The sequence below is a fragment of the Macrotis lagotis genome, chromosome 1 (assembly GCF_037893015.1).
Source record: "Macrotis lagotis isolate mMagLag1 chromosome 1, bilby.v1.9.chrom.fasta, whole genome shotgun sequence".
Taxonomy (NCBI): domain Eukaryota; kingdom Metazoa; phylum Chordata; class Mammalia; order Peramelemorphia; family Peramelidae; genus Macrotis; species Macrotis lagotis.
Window position 1 is genome coordinate 720,763,468 of NC_133658.1, and position 23,836 is coordinate 720,787,303.

The following is a 23,836-nucleotide window of genomic DNA, read 5'->3' on the forward strand; positions in this document are numbered from 1 at the left end:
ACCTGAAGGGAATCTCATTATGTAAATAATGTAAATGTAGCCTTAGCAAGAGGATAATTTCCTCATTATAGCAGGAAGAATTCACTATGGAGACCCTGGAAAAGTATCTAAAAAGAAAAGTTATCCTTTTCCTATTATGCCTCCATTCATGACCTAGTATCGATCTTTATTATAATAGGCCTAAAACTAAGAGAAACCTCAGAGACTTCTAGTTAAATATCCTCAGATATTTATCCTATACAGATAAGCAAACTGAGGCACAGTAGGGTCAAAATCATATAAGTGATAAATACTAGAAGTAAAATTTGAACCAGATGATCTGTAATCTTTCAACTATATTATACAGCCTTCTTTTAAAATGAATGACTAGGGTCATTCTTGGTTGCCATAATTGAATAAGAGGGATTGAGGTCAAACATTGGTCTTTAAGTTTCATACCCTCCTCCAATGAAAAAAGCAACAGGGGATCTTAAGAACAGCCCGCTTTCTCCCCCATGTGGTAGTTAGAAGAAAGGAGACATGTTCACCTTTTTTTGTTGGTTTGGTTTGGTTTGGTTAGGTTTTTGTTGTTTTTACTGATGTTTTCAAATTGTATTCATTTGTTGGGACAACTTATAGAATCCCATAAAATGTGGCTCAACCAGAAAAGCCTTCTTCCCTCTGAAGATGACATCAGTTTAGTCTATCATGTTTAGCCCACATTTCAATTTTTGTTCTGAGTCATTCTTTTTAAAAGCTAGTTTGATGAGGTTTTTCTCTGGCATTAATTTAATCTCCTGACAATAAGTGCTTGAGCTCAGTAATTACACACCTTGTCTGAAACATCCTTGTCCTTTGAATCTCCTGAAATTCTCACAGAAAGGAGAGGTAAAGACTTACTGCTATTGGATCTAATTGCATTTTATTCTCATGGTTCCAGCTACTCATATCCTGGATCATTTCCAAGAACATGGACAGATGGAGGTTTGGGTAACAGAATATGAAAACAGAATAAAGGTGGATGGCAGTGGAGTAAGAAAATGAAATTAGAAAAGAGATTAAACATATCATGAAGAAATAATAGAGGGAGGGACAAATGCAAGAAGGCTTTTACCATTAATTGGAGACACAATACCATGAGTCTGATTCTCCCAGAGATTCAGGATAGAATGAAGCCATTTCTTAGAGAGACTTTGATCTAGACCCATCCATAACCCTAGGGTAAAACTGCTATTTGACTGAGTGTGATTTAATTCAGTTACTGAAACTGCTATTACTATAGCTGCCATTGTTCCTCTCCATAACCAAAGGGCCAGAGAGGTCTCTTAGAGATGAGAGAATCAAGTGAAATGCAGAAGAGAGAGGAAAGGGATATCATTCTAGGGAAGTAAATTAAATCTTACATTTTAGGAAGAGCAACAACTTATACCCTCAGGCAGAAGTATGAATGACCAGACATCCCAGAGAGCAAACAAAAGTATATAATAAGAAGAGAAACAGCAACCAATAACTCAAATTACTTTGATACTCCCATAAAGTTGGGATTCTCTTCTGAATTTATTTGTATCTTAATAAGTTAAGAGAAGAAGAAAATTCTACCGCTAGTACCAAAAATAACCAAAAACGTCATGTTTTACAGTTTACAATGTGTCAACTATGAAATAGAGAGCACACAGTTATTCTCATGAATATGAAAATGAAATAAATTCACAGAGATTAAATGACACATAAGTGAGTTAGCAAGTTGCATGTGTTTTCCCCTATAACAAATACCTATTAGAGGAAAGAGCTATCTCAATCAAAGTCTAAAGGGTAAGATTACCTTATAGTACTGCAGATCCCTGTGAATCATATCAAGAGCTATAAAACTTCAGATAGGGTGACTTTTTGACAATGAGCCACTTAGTCTTAGGAATTAGGTTTCTAGGTGATTCAATGCTTAGAGAAGTGGACCTAGAGTAAGGAAGACCTATGTTCAAATCTGGCCTCAAACAAATACTGGGCAAGACTCTCTGATCCTTGGCAAGTCACTTAACCCTGTGTGCCTCAGTTTCCTCATCTTTAAGATGAGATGGAGAAGGAAAAAGTATACCACTCCAGTACCTTTGCCATGAAAATTCCAAAAGGAGTCATAAAGAGTCCAACGTGACTGAAAAAGACTAAATAACAGTTACCTAGCATATGTCACTCTCTTTACCCCTTTAGAAAGGTACTCACTATATTTAGGTCTCTTTAAGAAAAATAAGGGAAGTTCTTTGACAGAAATCAAAATTTCTTTTCTCCCATTCTAGCAGTCTTCTCATTAGGACATAAAAGCTCAGCTGTCTATAATGATTCAGTTCTCCAGCCAAACATCATTACATGGGAAAAGAGGACTAAATATTAAGAGTTGGAAATTAGATGAAAAGCATGATCTCACTCTGGAATCATTGTTTGAGGAGACAAAAGTAAATCCATGTTAAGGCTTCATAAACAAATATCTGTTTGAACAAACACCAGACTCCTCAGTAATTGAACTAATGCTAAGTTTACCTTCCACAAATCTCACCTTTGTACTAATGATCGAGTACCAACAAATGCCTGAAGAATAGGATCTCCTTTAACTCAGAAGATGTTATTAGAAGGACTTGTGTGAAACAAATGAAATAAAGTAACACCCTCTAAAAGTTCTATATCAGGCCTTTATCTTCCCCATTTCACAGTAGCAAAAGCCAATTCCTTTGTGTCTTCATGGAAGATTGGCATCAAAAGCTTTATGAAAGTCATACAGTTGCAATCTCCTTAACCACTTTGACCAAGATATCCTTACTGGGACAGGAGTTCTTTCCACAGAATCAACTCGACACTCCCCCCCCCCCCAATCCTCAACTATATCACTTAGTGGAGGAGAAAGGAATCATCTTGTACCACTACGGTTTCATCCAATTTCCTGAGATTGCAAAGTTGGGTTATTGTTCCATATGTAGCTTTGCTTTTCCTCTTCTAAACCCAGGCAGAAAGAACACATTTTTCTTGGAATTAAAAAAATTACAATGGCTTAAACAAACACAAAGTTCATTTAGATTCATCTTAACTCTTCCAATGGAAACTTTAAAAGGAAAATTTGACTCTTCAGCTATGCATAAATGGGAAGCATTTGCTGCAAATGTCAAAACCAAAGTTAAAAGAGCCCCAAATTCTGTATATTTCCATATGTTCTTATCCTCTCATGCTAACATTCATATAATGTATTTCAAAGTTATTTTAGTTATTTATGTAATATAATTATATACATAGATGTTATTCATGTTTTAAGTTTTCAGACACATAACTGAGTTAATTATTTTGTAGAAAAAAATTTAAACATTACAAAGGTCACTTTTTCAAAATGCTTTCCTTGAAAAACCACATTAACAAAAGGTCTTATATGCTAAATATGTAGGGTGTTTATGAAAATATGTCGTCAAGGCCCTTCCAAAAGTGTGTTGGAGCCAATTCATACTAGCTCATCAGAGACAATGTTAAATTTTCAGAGTGAATATTTATACTTCTGAAATTGGAAAGTGAATACCTGATAAATTGTTTTAGTGATTTATGAAAATGAGGGAGAAAATATTAATAATACAGATTAGACTTAATAGTGTGTCATATCCATGTTTTTGGAGAGATAGTTGTTTTTATTTTTATTTATATTTTTTTAATTTAACTTTAAATATTTTAGTTCATTAAATATTTGCCAATTACACATTAAAATTTTAACAATAATTTTTTAAAAATTTTGAATTCCAAATTCTTTCCCTCGTTCCCATGGTCTTCAAGAATGAAGGACAAATACCAACTATAATCAATAGTGATTTAGAACATTTTTCCATTTTTCTATTGATAGAAAAGTTAGTTTTTTAAATATCCTACAATTACTTTAATAGATAAATGGTCAAAGGATATGAACTAATAGTTCTCAAGAGAAACATTTCAAATTATTCATAACTATATAGATTGCTTCAATTCACTAATATAAGTAAATAACTATGAGATTTCACATCATGTCCAATAAATTGACAGATACCAAAAATTGGAAATTATTTGTTGCTTCAATTAGTGAAAGAAGACAGACATTCACTGTTGTTGAAGTTATGAATTGGTTCAATCATTGTGGAAAGCAATTTTAAACTTTGCTTTTTATGTAAATAATTAAAATTTCTATACTCCCTTGACTCAGAAAATCTTACTGCTAACTAAAAAGGTCCAAGTCAAGAAAAAGATCCAGTGTATATGAAAATATTGCCAGCAGAATTGTTTTTGAAAAAGAAAAAATTGGAAGCAAGATAGGAATTAATTATTTGAGAAATGACTAAACAAATTTTGATATATGAATGTTATATAGAACATTACTGAACCTTCAAAAGAGGGGAAATGTAAAAATTTCAGAGAAACATGAGATAACTTATATGAACTGATGAAATCAGCAAGCAGAATAAATTAACAAATCAATAAGCATTTATTAAGGAAAAAATACAGCCAAAACCTATGTAATTATAATGACCCATAATTAACCTCAGAGAATGGTAGAGGACTATAGATATGGAATGTTGCATGTGTAGTAAAGTGTGATCAATGTGACACATGATTTTGATGAACTGTTTTTTGCTGTTATTTTAATTTTTGTTATTATAAAAGAGTTACCAGGCAGTGAAGAAAGAAATATGAAATTTTTAAAAAAGACATCAATACAAAATTAAAATGCAAAACTACACACATTAGCAGTTGAATGTTGTTCCTTGAAAATATATGCCTAAATATTTGTTGATTACTATTATGAACACAAGAAAGACATGGTGATTAATACAAGAAGAAGAGATAAACAGAACAAAAAGGATTATGAAAGATATGAAAAGTTCCACAGGATACAATGATGAAACCTATAGAGAGATAGAAATAGTCAATACTTGTGACAGATGTTGACTACAAAGATACCTATATATATTTGAAGAATTATTACTCTCTAGATTCTCATCTCAACTTATTTACATTTTTCAGACATATAACCTTTCAACTTGAATTTTTGGAGAGTGTAAAGTTCCATGAGTCATAGCCATAGAACATCAATGGAAGAATATTAGTATTTTTTTTAATGAGTCTTCATTACAGTGAAAAGTTTTGGACTCTTAAAGAACATTTCAATTTTTCAAAAATAATTCCAACCTGCTCTCTTCCTTCTTATGTCTCTTGGCCCAAGTCATAATTGTTTTGTGTTATACTATATACATATATATATATATATATATATATATATATATATATATAAAATCTTATGAACAAATTTTATAAATTATCCAGCTAACTGAATATCGGTCTTGAGAGAAGACATTCTTGACCTATGTGGATTTTCCTAAACTACTTGAAAACAGAGACTACTTCCTTTTTGTCTTTTTAATCTCAGCATCCAACATAGATTCGGGTACATATTAGTTATTTAATAAATAATTTTAGAGTGAGTAATTGATTGAAATATTAGACTAAACTCTTTTATATGATTTGAATACCACTAAGGAGCTTTCACAATGCTGAGTAGCATGTTGTATTGCATTACAAAGAGGGAATTATAAAAGAGAAATGTTAAAGAATACCTAAGCAAACATAAATATTTAAGTATCTAAATCTATCTATCTATCTATCTGTCTGTGTGTCTGTCTGTCTGTCTGACTAACTGACTGACCATCTATCATCTATCTCTGAATCATCAAAAAAATAGTATGGTCTTCCTCACCTTGCATGAGCAAGAAATAAAGAAAAGAGCTAGGGCTTCATTGGTGTCATAATGGCCAAATACAAAAAAGTCAGTAATTTGTTGGACAGACCCCTTTATTGTGAAACTAAGGATAAAAACATAAACAGGCTTGGATAAGGTGTGATTTGTATCACTGGAGGAAATATCCACATCAAAGAATATTGGTAAATGAGTGAATTTATTACAATATTATCTAAATAAATGATTTGAGGAAAACCAACTAAAAATAGCCTTGCCTCCCTATTCCCTTATAAGCTTTTCAGACTGGGAGACCATTACAGGCTTGAGTTTTCAAGTAGAGACCTTCTCAATCTATCTTCTTTAAAGAAAAATCATTTATATTAGGTTTGGAATGATAAGAAAATAAGTTTGAGATCAAATGCAATTCTGACTTCCCTGTAATCATTGTATTTCTTTAGCAAACATCTGTTCCTTTTATGAAGGATATTGCCATTTCCCTTGCCAATCTTTCAGACTATTTGGCTTCAGAAATGATTTTAGTAACTTATAGATATTCTATAAGCATCCCTTATCTATTTTTCTCAATGTTTTAGTTACCTTCAAAATGATGGAGAAAAAGAACAATCTAATTTTTGCAACTCAATTTTTAAATTTAGCTCTTTCTTCTCTCATTGTTAACATTTTGCATTGTTTCAAAATAACAAACATTTATATTTATATTGCTCCTTTTGTCCACAGATTTCAAATAGCTCTGGAAGCAGCTATGGAGCCTCACAATATTTATCTATCTTTAAAAAATGCTGTATCCAATTTTAAAATGCATTAAGCCAAAGATATTGCAACAAGACTGCACAGTATTCCAGAATCTCAAATAGAAACTGGAGGGTTATAATAACTTTTATTCTTATCAAGAAATATTAGATTGACTTCTAACAAGGTGATTTTCTGGATTCTTTGATGGGAAGATTGTAGAGAGTATCATCAAAACAAAAGTTACAGTAGGTGTAATTATTAAGCATAATGAAAAGCAAATGTTTTTGACTTCCATTTAGTATAATTTCCTATGTCAATTTAAAAAGGGCATGGGTTCACTTGGAGTACCATGGTCTCCATGTCATCTTTCTTTCATGATCAAATAGGAAAATCTTCTTCAGGAGTGGGCTGATGCATTGTCCATAGGATCATCAAAGGACCTTAGAAACAATTGAATTCATTTTGTAGATGGTAAAACTGAGATGATGATGCTTGTTCTTCATTCTCAAAGAAGACTAGGACATGAGGGAGGTGATACCATGACAGGCACATGAATTGAATTTGAGTAAGGGGCGGGGGGTGCTGTGTTGTTACCAATCTTACTTTCTCCTCCTAAGAAATCTAGGTTCAGTGACCAGATATAGATCAGCACAGCTAGAGGTGACCCTGAATGTGAGACAATCAGGGTTAAGTGACTTGCCCAAGGTCACACAGTTAGTAAGTGTCAAGTGTCTAGTGTCTTGAGGCTGGATTCAAACACTCCCCACTCCTGACTCGAAGGCCAGCATTCTATCCACTGCATCACCTAGTTGCCCTGAGATATAGAAAGGTGTTCCTGATTCAAAGTTCTAAGTTTTATCCATTCATCCATACTAACTCTGTAACATGCTATTCTTAAAACTTCATAAAAATCTTACATTGCTTAGTGTTGCTGCCTTTCTGACACAATTGGAGTTTTATTAGTTTTATCTTTTCTTACTGTATGATATGTATCAATAGAATAAAAATTATCAACATTTCTCCAAATCAATAATTGCTTTGGATGTATTCAAACTATTCAATGAGTTAATTTTGTTTACCAGGAATTTTGCTTCTTGTTTGGAGAGTAACTGTTTTTTAAAGAAGAAACCACGAACAGATACAAAAATGTCTGTGTGTTTCCAAAAATTTTATATGTATGCAGATACATATATATGTATATACATATTCACATATATATCTGGGAAGATCAGAATAGTGTACATAGAAGCATATATTTGTTTCATTTTTTGCTATTTAAGACAATGGAGTTAAGTGACTTACCCAAGGTCACACAGCTAGGCAATTATAAAGTGTCTGAAATCACATTTGAACTCAGGTCCTCCTGACTCCAGGACTGGTGTTCTATCCACTGCGCTGCCTAGCTGCCCCCATATAGTTATTTCTGGAGATACTTAGCAGCAAAATATTTTATGTAGAAAAGCACTTGCAATTTTATTGCACAGATAATACATATTTGTGAAACAGTTTAATAGCATCATAGAACCCTATATGAAAATGAGTATTCCAAATAGTAATCTTTGTAGGAGTTGATGAAACTCCATTTGCAAGATCAAATGTAAATGTACTGTGGATGTCACTTAAATTAGTTTGAAGCTGTCTCTGATTTTATTGCCAAAGTAAATGCATTCCAAATATATGGGGAAATTTGGAAGGAGATAGTAAGCTAGAATAGAAAATAGAAAAAGAACAGAAAGTAATCAGCTTATTGAAGTAAATACCTACCTCATACACCTGCATCTCAGAGAGAGGAGAAGTTGGAAACACTTTTCATTCTCTATTTCATGATCATTTATAATCAAGAAGGGAAAGAAGTTTCCCCCAATATGCTAAAAAAAATAGAATTCATCTTAACTAGTGGGCAATCTTTTTCTCATGTGGTTTCCAGTTTCTATGTTCCAGGTTAGAAAGTTCATTAAAGATTATTGCCTCGGTCATCATCATTCTAGGCAATGTGAAACATAACATGACTCTTCATGTAATCCCAAATCAACCACATTGTCTCCTGGTCATACTTTTTTGTCTTCTCTTCCAACTGTTCAAATCACAAAGACAGAAGAAAGAAGAGAGGAAACAAAAAGGCAAACAGAAGATATAGCATCACTTTATCCTACTATAGGGCCAGCTAGGTGGTACAGTAGATAGAACACTGATATGAAATCAGGAAGACATCTTCCTAAATCCAAATCTAGCCTCCCAATCTTACTGTGTGATCCTCTCAGCAAGTTACTTAACCCTGTTTATCGCAATTTCTCATCTGCAAAATGAACTACAGAAGGAAATGGCAAACATTCCTGTATCTTTGTTAAGAAATCCCAAATGAGATTATGATGAGTCAGGGATGACTGAATTAAATCAAGACTTTTGAGTATAGTCCCAATCCCATTAAAAAAGGAGATCAAATCAACTCTTTTATACCAGACTCACTCATCAAAAGTTGTTCTACCAAGTTTCTTTCTCTCTCTCTCTCTCTCTCTCTCTCTCTCTCTCTCTCTCTCTCTCTCTCTCTCTCTCTCTCTCTCCCCTCTATTTCTTTCTTAACACACACACACACACACACACACACACACACACACACACACACACACACACACACACACACACACCCTTTTCTCAGCACCAGGTAAAAGCAGTTAAGGAGATAAGCAAGGTAAAGCAGGACCATCAAGTTACACTGCCATATAGTGCCTAGAGTTTAGAGGAAAACAGCAAGTAGATCACATCTCTATCCTCTTACACATGCTCTTTCTTCATTCTCTGGTTCCTTTCACAGTTATCACTACTGTCCTTCTGTGAAGCATTATTGTGCTTACAGTTCCAAGACCAATCTCCCAAACCACCAACTGACATACACCAGCGATGAGGCTACTTTCTGACAGTCTAAACTACTCCCACAAGATTGCAGACAGATGGACAGATGCTTCATCTTATATATGCCTTCACACATTGGGGGGATGGAAAAGCAATTTTCTATCACAAAACACCCTCATATTTCTCTTTCCTCCTTTCAGTACCATAGTATTTCAAGTTGTTGGCATTCATTCATTCAATAAAATTTACTAAAATTTATATTCTTCTGAATATAAAAAAGATAAAGTTCCTGCTGTCATAGAATTTAGAGTCTAATAGACATATGCAGAGATAAACATGATATAAATTAGAACTTCATAAATGTATAAGAGGAGCACAGAATATTATGAGATCAGAATAGGAAAATCATCTTCAGTGTCCCACTGCCCCTTCTCCACAATCAAAATCCAACATGTCCCTTAGGTACCAGATCAAACTCTATCTCCCCTATGAAGATGCCACTGAGTTTCTCCAGGATACCTTCAAAGTTTCTTTTTTTAAAACTTCTATAATCATTACTGTTTGAAACAATCATTTACATATCTTTTTCTAGATTAAAATATTACACAAGTATGAATTTTCCACACAGTGAAATTGTTAAGGATACAATTGAGGGACAACATCTATTTCATCAGTATGCCCTACAACATAAAGCACAGAGTTGAGCACTGCAATGAGACAAGAGAAATAGAGATATTAAATGTTGAATATGAAAGGGGTTATAGATAGCATGCAATGCAATCACACTATTTCTTTCATTTTAGAAAACTGAAAGCCAAAAGAAGACAATAACCATAAAGAATTTAAGCACATTCCCCATAACCTGTGTTGGAATGCAAGCAAAAATAATAGCTTAATCTTGTAAACATATTATATATATATATATATATATATATATATATATATATATATATATACACATATAAACACACATATAAATAGTATGAAGATACTATTAAATATGAACAGTAATAATTATAGGTCAACATAGCCTGGGGCAGTGGGAAAGATTCTGGATGTGGAATCAAGAATCTCTTTTCAAGTCTCTATTCTGACTCATACTAGTCAAAGGACTTTAAGCAAGTCACTCCAGTTTTCTGAGTCCCTGATCTTCCACACATAAAAGATAAAATTGAACATTATGAGTTTTGTTGTCCCTTCCAGTTCCAAATCTATGATGACAATTAGCAATTGACTCTAATTATATTTCTCTTGAATTTGAATTGATGAGAAATATTCTATATGAATATAGAAGACGATATGGAGAAACATTTTGTTCCAAATTACACAAATTCATCAATGTAGGAATAGCATGGGTAGACTCAAAACCCACCAAATTCCAACTTCACAAATTGGCGCATATAATAGAGCTGTATACAGCAAATCAAATATATTGGTTGCATGGGGGTAGAAGCAACATATATACTAAGAGTTTAAAATTCTCTAAAAATGATAAAAAATGTCTCATAGAGTAAAATAGGTGCCAAACTCTACAGAGGATGACAGACAAGCCATCTGGAGTCTGCTTCTGTAACTAGGGTTTGCAAAATGAACTTGCCTATTGGGACTGAAAGACTCTTTTGGCTACCCTCAGGCATAATGCCTCTGTGCAGTAGCATCATATGTAGATATAGTCCCCAGCAGGTAGTTATAACTCATTAGAACTATAGCTGAAGGCAAGATGGAAGCAGTTCTAGTAATGAAAATGATGGGATACTTTCCCTGGTTTTAGAGCTAGGTTCCCACTCTGGTAGTTTTCCATGAGCCTCTTAATAGGTACAAAGAAAATGGTCTGAACTAAAGAGTTCATAGGGTTTGTCTCTTTAAGCAGGTGAGACAGGGATGTGACAGAAGGCAAGAAGAAATCTTCTCTCACCTCTAAAAGATAGAGTACTGCTGACTTCAAAGGGGAAGATGACTCAGTAATCATCCTAGGGTCAAGTAGACTTTTTCATTTTTTCTACAAAATAAAATGTACCAGAACTTTTTTCCTATTTCCTTCATTTTCTTAGCCAGCACTAACAAATGCCTGAGTCCAAAAATATCCTAATACTCTATACGAATATTTTCTATAAGGATAGGATCAGAAGGAAGATCTGAGAATAGTTAAGCTCACTGACCCAAAATCCCAAATCTGACACCATGATAACCTAGGATGAATGGTATTTTTTCTGTCCTCTAGGTAGTAAAGCTCTATTAGTGATTTCTCTGTTCCTTCATACTTTCAAAGTTGGGTTCATTCCTCATCCTTTACAAATCCAGGTCATTTTCAGACTAGACTGGCATTCTTCCCCAAAGAATGTCAAACTTCATCTCTACTTCACAGAGGCTTGTCCTTAATATGAGTCATTATATCAATTACTTATCTCTAAATGATGGCCTTTTGGGCACCTGATTCTTTAACTCTTTTTCTCTTTTTCCTATGTACCACAAATTTCATCTCATTCTTCTTTGGACAACCTGATTTCCCCTAGGAATATTCCTATACTAGGTCTACATATGCCAACTTCTGTCATCACCATCCCTAATTTCTAGTTCCTGTAGCTCCTACTCAGTACAGCACAATTATAGAGATTGTTATAACTCCCATAATCTGCTAGACTCAGAAACCTTTCACAGTTCAGCCAACAGTCTTTAGTCAGAGATTCCTGTTCCTAGTTTTTCTTCTCCACCTCTCCCCCTAACCATTTCTGTATCCTCCAAATAGCACCTGCCCCTTGGGATCCATAAAATTATGGGAAAATGAGTCATTGAAAGTGAAAACATTCATGAGCACATAGATACTCAAATCTTTTCCAGTCTGTTTCCATTACAGGAAAGTTTTACATTTCTCCTCCAAAAAATAAGTCATGTGACTGGTAAGAAGCTAACCAAGGTAATACAAACACTCAAGTAGCCAAAAAGAATAAACAGCTTCATCTTTCCTCAGTTGAATTCGATATATTTAGCCAGGTTGCTGGTACTTTGAATAGAAGTGCATCTTATTTGGATAAGATTCAAAAGTCTGACATTCCGTTGAACCACCATGAAGAGTCAAGAAAACAATAGAAAATATCTTCCTTAGAGAGGGAAATGGAAACTACTATAAACTCCTGGAACATTGAGACATCTTAAAGTGCCCATTTTCTAGGAACCAGCATCATAAATAAGCAAAAGACACAAGCCCTATCCATAAGTAAACTTAAGAGTTATTAGAGGACATTAGACATCCATACAGAGATAAATATAATAGAAAATAATATATGGAAAAGGCATAAAAAAAGGTATAAAATATCATGGAAAGTTTGATTAGAGACCACTTGGAACTGGAGGAATCAGACAAATTAGCTGCATCCTGTAGAATGGATTAAATTTCAACAGGGAAGGACAAGGAGAAAGTGGTATTGCATTCATATGGAACAGCAGGAGCAAATTCATAGAGGCAGCAAAGCTATTATTAGTTTAGAAATTTTATCTTCTGAATGTTTTAGTTTGCTTTTATCTAGGAGAGTGCATGAACTAAACAGTGCTTATTTAATCAACAAAATCTCAATGATCTCTCATTGAATCATCAGCAAAATGACTAGAGTCACAAATTCCAACTCTCACTGACATGACTCATATTCCCCATTTCTTTTACTATCTTTTCTCTAAGTACCTTCCAATCATGTTTTTTTGGGTACAGAAAACTAAAGGTTAAGGAATGAAATGGCCTCTGTAATTGTGTATTGAAAATAGTCCTGTAAGGCCTAAATTCCTGAAATATAAAGTTTGATTTGAGAAAAACACACCAACTAGCCCTCTCCTGGAATCAAACCCACCAATGCTACTGTCCAAGTTCAGACCCAAACAAGATTCCAATACAACCTCTTTCTGAAGTAGCCAACTATATTTAACTCTATAGTTTTATTCCCCCTATCCACCCAGGAGGTTATACCTCCTAAATTCTCTCAATTATTAGTTCTCCCTCCCTCTTCAAATTGCCTTGGAGTTGGTTATCTTTTTACATTGTATCCCTGAGTAGACTTTAAGCTCCTTCAGAGCAGTATCTCTTTGCTTTCTTTGTATCTTCAGCTCCTAGTATAGAATTTACATTTAGTAGGAACTTAATAGATGATTGTTGAACTTCTTAGAATTAAATATTTCTCTCTACTTTTACTCTTTACATGCCTCTTTATTTATCCTCAGTCGATTCACACTTGAAGCCTCCTACTGAATGCGACCACTACAAGTCACAATAAGGTTTCCTGACTGTATTCCTATGGGTCTTCAAAATTACACAAATTGCTAGAAACTTATGCAGACATGCATAATCATTAATTGTTTGTCATCTCAGGAAGGAGAAAGGGAATAAGGAAAAGGAAGGGAGAGATTTTGGAACTTAAAATTTTTAAAAAGAAAGATAAAAATGTGTTTATTTGTGATTTGAAAAAATATAAAATTTTCCAATTAAAAAAGATGAAGAAATGAAGTCAGAGACAGAGAGGGAAAAGGGTGAGAATGGGGAATAGAGCAGATAGTCTATCTTAGACAGCTCTTCCCATACCAGGGTTTAAGAAGGAAAGAGAATTTTAATGGGTCAGTATTACAAAATAGTATTGTTTATAAATGTCAAACCAGCTAAACTTTGATGTTATCCAATATACAAGCCCAAGGGAAAAATGAACGAACAAAGACCTAGGTTGGTTCCAGGGAATATAGTGTTTGGTGAATCTTTATACTCCTCTATGTTCACTTTCTTCAGCCATAGGACCAAAGACATCTATAGAGCTGTTGAACCTCCAGAATAAGAAATCAGGAGATCTTGTAGGATGTCAAATTTCTCAGTTTAATGCCAATGTGCCCAGGTTCTTGTTTTGGATTTTTTTCAGAACCCAGTTACAGAGTGCCTCAAAAGAAAGCTATCTGAGTAATAATTACATCAATCACAGATTCAGCCTAGAGTAGTCTAACTGACCTCAAGTAACTGAGCTTAATCAGTCCCTAGAGATGGAGTACCATTATGTGACACAATTAATTTCTCTGTTTTGCTGAATTGCTTCATGCCTGAGTCTTGTCTCCTTGCCTCCCTAAAAGGAATGTAAGCTTCTCAAAAGTTAACACCAAATCTTCTGCATCTTTTGTCTCACTAGAGCTCCTTTTGTTGTTCAATTGTTTCAGTCATACCCAATGTCAGTGACCTCATTTGAGATTTTCTTGCCAAAGATACTAGAGCGATTTGCTATTTCCTTCTCCAGCTTAGGTTAGAAAATTGGTTAGAAAAACAGGTTAGAATACTGGGGCAAACAGGATCAAGTGACTTTCCCAGAATCACACAGTAACTGTCAGAAGTCAGATTTGAACTCAGAAAAATGAATCTCCCTAACTTCAGACTAAACAATCTTTGTACTAGATGCTACCTAGTTGTCCTAAAGCTCCAAGGATCGTGCTATGTACATAGTAGTTGCACAAAACAGAACGTTTGCTTGTTTGAACTATGCAATCAATACATAGATAATACCCCCAAAGGGTAACATGGTTTTAGTGAGGTTCTTTGATTGTTTTGGGGATTTTTTTGTCATAGCCCTAGAGAAGCAAACTCACTCTACAATCACCATGGTCCTCATAGATATGAGATTTATAGATCCTGAAGGGCACATTTTACTCTTTTCTATTTGAATTACTAATCTAGTCATCATTCCCATGCCAATCTTATCCTATTAGGTAAAAATAGTTTCTGAGGAAAGCTGTTTGTATGTGTGTGTGTTTAATATCCAAGTAACCTTATCAAAAATCTAGTTGAACCAACCAGGTTCAGCCAGATGTGCCATTAGACTGCTGAATTCTGCCTTTGATAGTTCGACAGAGATTGGATTAAAAATTGAATGGAGGGGCAGCTAGGTTGTGCAGTGGATAGAGCACTGGACCTGGAGTCAGGAGTACCTGAGTTCAAATTTGGCTTCAGACACTTAATAATTACCTAGCTGCATGGCCTTGGGCAAGCCACTTAATGCCATTGCCTAGCAAAAACTAAAAAAGAAAAAAAAGTCAAAAACTGGATGGAGACCTACCTAACTGATCACTCCCCTACAGATCTCAGAAAGTGGTTTAGGTGTATATGCATTTAGTTATTCTTGGTGAATAAAACTTCTAATGTAGGAACTAAGATCACATATTGAGTTTAATAAAGGAAATGGAAGTCCAAAAGAATTGTGGCTGGCTCCAGGACATAGAGATTGTAAGTGGCACATGCAAAATTCAATCCTATCTCCCTCTGGAACTAAATCTACCAACCTTTCTTTCTGTGGTGGTGGTGATCATAGAATCAGAACAGCAACAAAATTAAGGCAGGAAAGAATCTTAGAGATAGCAGTCAAAACATTATTATCTAACTCAGACCTATTCAATATTTTATATCATTTTTCAGCACACTTTAAAAATCACTTGGTAAATTCCGCATTGAAAAATGATTAAATACCTGACTTATATTTGTTAACCTCTCCATTGTCATGAATCTACTCTCCAGGTTCTCAGAAAGTGTGTACTATAACACCACACATACTTCTTGAAGGAGTTATGATCTTACATCATATTTAAATGTCATGGAATTCCACAAGACAAATATATCCTTGTGTAATTTAATAGGCAATCAGCAAGCTATATTTTCCCCTGATTAACATACAGAAAGCTAGCTCACAGCAGGCAACTGATGAGGCTTATCTGTCAATGTCCTCATAATTCTCTGCCTGATTGCTTCAAGTCAGTGAAGCTGCATAATCATGAAAAAGTCAGGGAAGATTTGAACAGGACCAGAATAGACCCTCCATTGTATTCAAGTAATTCGGATATCTGCAGCTTGCCAACTCCAATGCACGGGATTATGTTGGGATGCTATCTTGGGGAAGTTCTCCAGGAGGAAATCACTATGAAGACTTAAAAATAGGAGAAAATAACAGAAAATTTACATGAAATTTAATCCCAGAAATGTTCAAGATAGTGATACAGTTATTGATATGAGTAGCTACCACTCTGTTAGTAAGGAGATCAGCCAAACCAAGTTTAAAATATTTGTGGGTCCTACAGGACAAATTAGCTTTTTGATCACTTGGGTTTATGGACTTTCCCTAATGGTCTAGGTTAGACATCAACCAAATACCAATAAAAATTAATCTTCAAATGAATAAGCATTCATTATTTCAACTAAATTTTAGAGAATTCAGACATGGTTTAACCTTTAATGGTTAAAGGGTTCTCAATCATTTTCTACATCTATTCTTGGTGAATAAAAATATACCTTGTTAAAAAAAGAATGTATCCTTATAGAAATCTTTTTGAATAGGTAATATTTTCTCACTTGAGAAACTCAGGGGGGTTATTTTTATTTTTGTATATGGGGGTTTGGGGTTTCTTTTAGTTGTCCTAATCCTAAAAGTATTATATATCAGTATATACTACTCCAACCAATACCTTGTATAGACTTCATTTCCACTGAAAACCTGCAGTTCATTTGTAAATCTCTTTTTACAAACCATATTACTGTGGTTAGCTTGCAACTACATAACCCAAGACAAACTTCATCACCAGTGCTTCAACTAGCTCTCTAAATTCTTGTGATTAGCAGTATGCAAGACATTCCAGCAGATGACCTTCCTGGTATAGTCTGTCATTTCAGGAACCTCTCTAGCTTCGGCATCACCAATAGAAACTTTCCAAATAATTGTCCAGTTCAGAACAGGGGAGTTGGGAAGGAGAGGAAGAGGCACTATTTATATTTGCCCATTCTTCCTTCTTTCTCAGTAAGTTGAGTTCCCATCTCACAGTATCCTCTCTCCACCAATATTTACTTTCAAACTAGAAGACTTCAACAATCATATTGATGTTTCTTAAATTCTCATCCCCAATATAATCAACTCCTATGATTAATACTGCACTTCAGCTCAGCTGCACACAATTGTATCCTTGATCTTGCCATCTCTTATTTTCATGTTCAAGAAATTTCTTTATTCAAACCATATTTTTAATGAGTCTGTCTTACTAATGCCTTACTATGCCTAACCCCAAGCTCTTCACTCTGCTTTTGACCTCTAATACCTTCATCTCTAAGTAATTTCCCAGACTATTTACTCTGCTGTGTCTAGATTTTCTTCTCTTTCCAGTCTCCACTTTTTGGTGACATTTCAACACTACAGTAAACTGTTCTCAAATCCCTTACTCCCTTACTCCATACCAGTCAAATTACTGAAATATTATTTTGAGATAGAAAAAATAGTGAAAACAATTCATTTGGAGGAACAAAAGATATCAAAGGAATTAATTTTAAAAATATATAAAGGAAGATGGCCTAAACAAAACACATTATAAATTATATTATTATTATAATATTTATATCATAAAGCAGCAGTCATCAGAACTGTTTGGTACAGGCTAAAAGATAGATTGGTGAATAGATTAGATAGAAATGAAACAGTAGTAAATGATTATGGTATTCTAGTATTTGAAAAACCTAAAGACTCCACCTTCCAGAATAAGAATTCATTCTTTATCAAAAACTGCTGGGAAAACTGTAAAATAGTATGGCAGAACCTAGGCATCATGTATGGAGTCAAGGAGGAGATTTGTGAGATCATGTCAGAGGGATGTGAGATGAGAGAAAGAGAAGAGGAAAACTTATCTTTTATTTTCGATGAGGTATGAAACAAAGACCTTCATCTGGTAGATTTGAAGATGAGAGATATGAGATGAGAGAAAGAGAAGAGGAAAACCTTATACCACGATAATAATGAAATAGGTGCAGGATTTAGATATAAAAGGTGATACCATAAATCAATTAGGAGAACAAGGAATAGTTTGACTGCCAGATCTATGGAAAGGGGAGGAGTTTATGACTAAACAAGAGACAGAGAACATCATAAAATTCAAAATGAATAATTTTGATTATATTAAGCTAAAAAGATTTTGCACAAATAAAACCAAAGCAACTAATATTAAAATGAATGCAATTGGGAACCAATTTTTACAACTAGTGTTTCTGATAAAGGACTTGTTTCTAAAATATAAGGAGAACTGAGTGAAATTTATAAAAATACAAGTCATTCCCCAATAAATGGTCAAAGAATATGAAAAAACATTTATCAGATAAAGAGATTGAAGGTATCTGTAATCATGTAGAAAATGCTTTAAATTATTATTGATTAGAGAAACACAATTTAAAACAACTAAGTGTTTTATCTCATACCTATCAGATTAATCAATATAATTTTTAAAAAAGTAAAATAATCACTGTTGGAGGGAATATCGAAAAAATTGGGAGACTAATGCATTATTGGTGGAGTTATGAAATGATCCAAACTTTTTTTTGCAGAGTAACTTGGAACTACACCCAAAGGGTAATAAAACTTTGCAAACCCTTTGATCCAGCATTACTACTGCTAGGTCTGTATCCCAATGAGATCATAAGAAAATGTAAAAAAAAAACCCACATGTACAAAAATATTTATAGAAGCTCTTTTTGTGGTGGCAAAGAATTGTAGAGGAATCAGACATGGTTTAACCTTTAATGGTTAAAGCATTCTCAACCATTTTCTACATCTATCCTTGGTGAATAAAAATATACCTTGCTAAAACTGGGAATGGGGGTGGCTAGGTGGCACAGTGGATAGAGCACCAGCCCTGGAGTCAGGAGTACCTGAGTACAAATCTGGCCTCAGACACTTAATAATTACCTAACTGTGTGTCCTTGGGCAAACCACTTAACCCCATTGCCTTTCAAAAACCAAAAAAAAAAAAAAAAAAAAACTGGGAATGACTGAATAGTGGTATCTGAATGTGATGGAGTAGTATTCTTTACTTCAGAAAAGCCTGACAAAACTTGTATGAATTTATACTTAGTGAAGTGAGTAGAATCAGAAGGACATTTTTTTAACATTAATAGCAACATTTTTCCATGATCAACTATGATGAACTTGCTCTTCTCAGTAGTACAATAATAAAAGACAGTTCTAAAGTATTTGGGATAGAAAATACCATCCACATTCATAGAAAGAACTTTAGAGTCTGAATGCAGACAGAAGCAAACTATTTCCAATTGTTTAAATTTTTTATGTACTATTTTTTTTAATCTGGTGGTTTTTCCCTTTTGTTCTGATTCTTCTTTCACATCATGATTAATATGGATATATATTTCACACAATAATATAGGCATAATCTATATTAAATTATTCTCTAGGGGGTGGGGTGGGAAGAAAGTGAAGGAGAAAAATGTGGAACTCAAACCCTTACAAAAAAAAAAACTGATTGTTGAAAACTATCTTTACATGTAGTTGGAAAAATAAATTGATAATTTTTTTTAAAAAATCCCTTGCTCCTTCTACCAGTGATCACACTTTGTCAGATCTCAACCCTGAATTATTTCTAATCCCATAACTGCTGAACAAAGTTAGAGGAAATCACAATACCATGCTGACTTGGCCCATTACAAATTTATGTTATCTATTCTCACCCAGGCTTTTATTATAGAAGGGCAGTTCTTTTAGTCTTCCTTAATACATTCTCTATCCCACTCACCTGAATGACTGTACTGATTTTCCTCTTCTCTGTTCCAGCTTCTCATCTTTGCTCCTTCAAATCTACCAAATGAAGGCCTTGTTTCGTACTTCATCACAAATGAAAGATGAGTTTTCCTCATCTCTTTCTCTCATCTCATATCCCTCTGACCTCATTCTTTCACTATCTCCTAGAGCACCAGCATTGGGATCAGGAGGACCAAAACTCAAATCTGATCTCAGACACTTAATAATTGCCTAGCTGTGTGACCTTGGGCAAATCACTTAACTCTGTTGCCATAAATAAATAAATTAAAAATTTAAATGAAGCAGTCCTTTTTGTGTAGTCAACCTGGACATGTGTGTCCCTTATCCTATTCCTTCTCCTCTTTTCCAGCAAAAAAATAACTTTAATACTCAATAATTCTCTCTCTCTATTCCCTTTCCTAACCTTAAAAAAATCTCATTAGATCCTATCATCTATGCTAGGTATGGTTGTCTATCAGTTGAGGAATGGCTAACATATGAATTTAATGGAATATGACTTTTTGGTAAGATATAATGAATATGGTGAATACAGAAAAGAATGGAAAAACTATGATGTAATTCAATGTGAAGTAAGTAGAGGCAGAAAAACAATATACAAAATCCTACAATAATGGAAATAGAAATGAAAACCTCTGCAAATAAACTGAATTTTTAGAACTATAAAGACCAAGCATAGCTCAAAGGAAATATATGAAAAGGCAATTTCTCCCAGATCTTTTGCAGAGGTGATATTCTATGAATCTGGAATTTGAAAATAACATTTTTTTCATTGTTATTTGGTTTTGCTGAATTTATTCTCTTCCATAAAAAGGACTTAATTGTAAAAGATACCTCGCTGGAGAAAGACTAAAAGAGATATAGGAGTAACTGTAAGTGATGTGACAATTGCTATCAATAAGGATCTATTTTATTTAGATTTTTAAAAATAAATATCATTAAATAATATGAACTAAAATTAGTACAAGTTGGCATAGAAGTCAACATCCTCAGGCATAAGGATAAAACAATTTTGGATGGCTGACTTTCAAAAAAATTCTCTTTCTGAAATAAGTTACAATTTGAGCTATGTAATAACTTGATATTTTCCAGTCTAAATACAATTCTTGTGAAATTTATGCAAGGGTTAGTCTAGAAGAAATATTAAATATTTTAGCACTATTTTTCCAGGAGAAGATCTATCTATGAGTATTTTTGGCCCACAAATATTAGAACTAAATTCCAACAAACTTACTTTTTTTTAGGTTCCCAAGCAAAGTCATTTCAAAGTAATCAGTAGGAGAAAAGGCTTTTAAAGTCAAAAGTTTTGGGGCTGTACAATAGAGTATGGTGACAAATACTTTAACAAAATAGAGCAAATCCATTATTCAGGAAAAAGATCTATATTCTGTTAAGCTCACATTATATTTCAATAATGTTCACTGTGTGATTTTCCTTTGTTGTTTTGAGATTTTATTTCAACACTTCAAAAGACCATATTATGTGAGTATTCCCTCCTATAATGGGGATCTCCAATCCTACATATTTTAGTAGATAGTCTTTGTTAGTCCCCAAGGTCAAAAAACTCACCCAGGGGTGGCCAACTTCTATAGAGTAGCCAATCTTCACTTAACTAGACAACAGTCACTCATTTCATTGCTGTGCCCACCCTTGAAATAATGGCATGATGGAAGGACTTGACAAAGTTTTCACTCTAGGAATAAAGCTTCATTTTGCCAGAATGAGGCATCACAGCAAGGTTTTAGTGGAAGTCAGGATATGTGATATATAGTAATATTAATGAAGACTTTCCTGGTTATTTAGAAGTTATGCATCAGTTTTTATTTTTGCCAAATATCATTTCCATTTAAGATTTAACATTTTCCCATGTTACCATCTCTTCTTTGCATGTATCTTTTTTCAGCTCCTGCTTTTCCTTGACAAGTTATTCAAATTTAAAAAACAATACATATTTTTAGAATTGGGCATAAGAAGTCCCAAGTGCCTGAGACTCAGATGTTGAGATCAAGTTAAGATCATAGATCATCAGTAATTTTCCTGAATATGGGAGAGTGCCAACAGAAAGAGCAAAGTTTTGGATATGGCTACTATCTGGAGAATTCAAAAAATGTAAGCAGTCTGAGATAGTGTCTTATATGGTTAACTCTATTATGAGCTAAAGTTCTTCATTTAGCCCTTTGGATCCTTGAGAACACAAGATCTGTCTCATCTTGACAAGAATGAAGCTAGAACTTATTGGCACAGTGAGATATTTATATTTCTAAATGGTAGTGATTAATATTTATCATCATCATCATCATCATTATCGAAAAGAAACTGTTTTGGGCACACTTTTCATTCATCTACTTACTTCTATTCTCGTTAAATAATATCATATCATAAAAATGAGTTTTCCTTTTATGGACATAGAATTAAGAGAGTAGAATAAGAAAAATAAATATTATAACAAGATCATAATAGACAATCAACTTTGAAAGAGTTAAGAATTTAAATCAATACAGTGGCCAACCATAATTCAATCTAATGATGATGTATGTTATCCACTTCCTGACAGAAAAATGATGGATTCAATATTAACAATGAGACATATATTAGAATGCTATGTAAGATTCTTTTTTACCTAATTATATGTTTCTTACAAGGGTGAGTTCCTCCCCAAACTGAATATGGAGTTGGGTATGAGGAGAGGGAGGAAGAGAAAAAGAAAAAATAAAAACAAGTGAAAAAATAAAAATAAAAACACCTACCCAATTTAAGATTTAAAAAAAAAAGAAAAAATGAGACTCAATTTTGTAACTCAAAAAATAGTTAAGTTAAAACATAATAGTGATCTTCTAGGATAGCATATGTAGCATTCTACACCCATAGTAATCTTCCAGAAAAAGGAGGATGGTGCATTTTCTCTTTTTTTCTCTGGGACAAATATTGATCATTCCATAATATTTGACTTTGTTTAATGTTCTTTTTCTCTGTATTATTGAAATCACTATACATGTTGTTTTTTCTAGATCTGCTCATTTCACACCATATCAGTTCACTCATATTTCCAAAATTCTCTAATTCCTCATATATTTTATTTCTTATAGGATGAAAATATTCCATTTCACAATTTCTAAAGTTATTCCTCAACAATTTAGTATCAGTTTATTTTGTATCCAGTTTGGTTTGTTTTGGTTTGTGATCATGCTGCAATAACAAACAACGGCAACAAAAGTGCTGTCATAAATATATTGGTACCTATAAAACTTTTCTATCTTTTTTAGCTCATAGTATTGTGTACACAGATCTCAGTATCAAAAGATATGAAAAGTTAAATAACTTTCCTCCCATGATTCCATGTTGTTCATCAGATTGTTTGGGTCACTTCATACCTCTACCAAGAGTTTAAGGGTATTCTTACCCCCTGTATAATAATAATAATAATAATAACAACAACAAATCCATATTTCTCAATTATGCCAATTTTCTAAGTGGGAGGTAACCCCTCAGAGTTGTTTTAAATTGTTTTTCTTATAAGTGACTTGGAACAATTTTTCATATGATGGGAAGTTTTATTTATGTTATTTGATCATATTTCTATTGGAGGATGTCTTGGTCTTTTTTATTTTTCTTTGAAAAATCATATTTGTCTTTTTTTAAATTGTATTTCACTTGTCAATCTCCCTCCTACTCTGTTTTCCACACTGAGGAAAAAAGAAAAATGAAACCCCTATTACAAATATTATTTTCTACTTTAAATCCTTAGTCTCTCTGTCAGAAGGTGGGTATCATGTCTTATGATTAGTCTTTTGGAATTGTAGTTGGTCTCTAAAACTGATGAGATTTCCTAAGACTTTTAAAGTTGTTTATCTTTGCCATATTTCTATCATTGTATAAATTATTCTTCTGGTTCTCTTCCCTTCACTCTTCATCAGTTCATAGAAGTCTTCAAATTTTCCCTTCA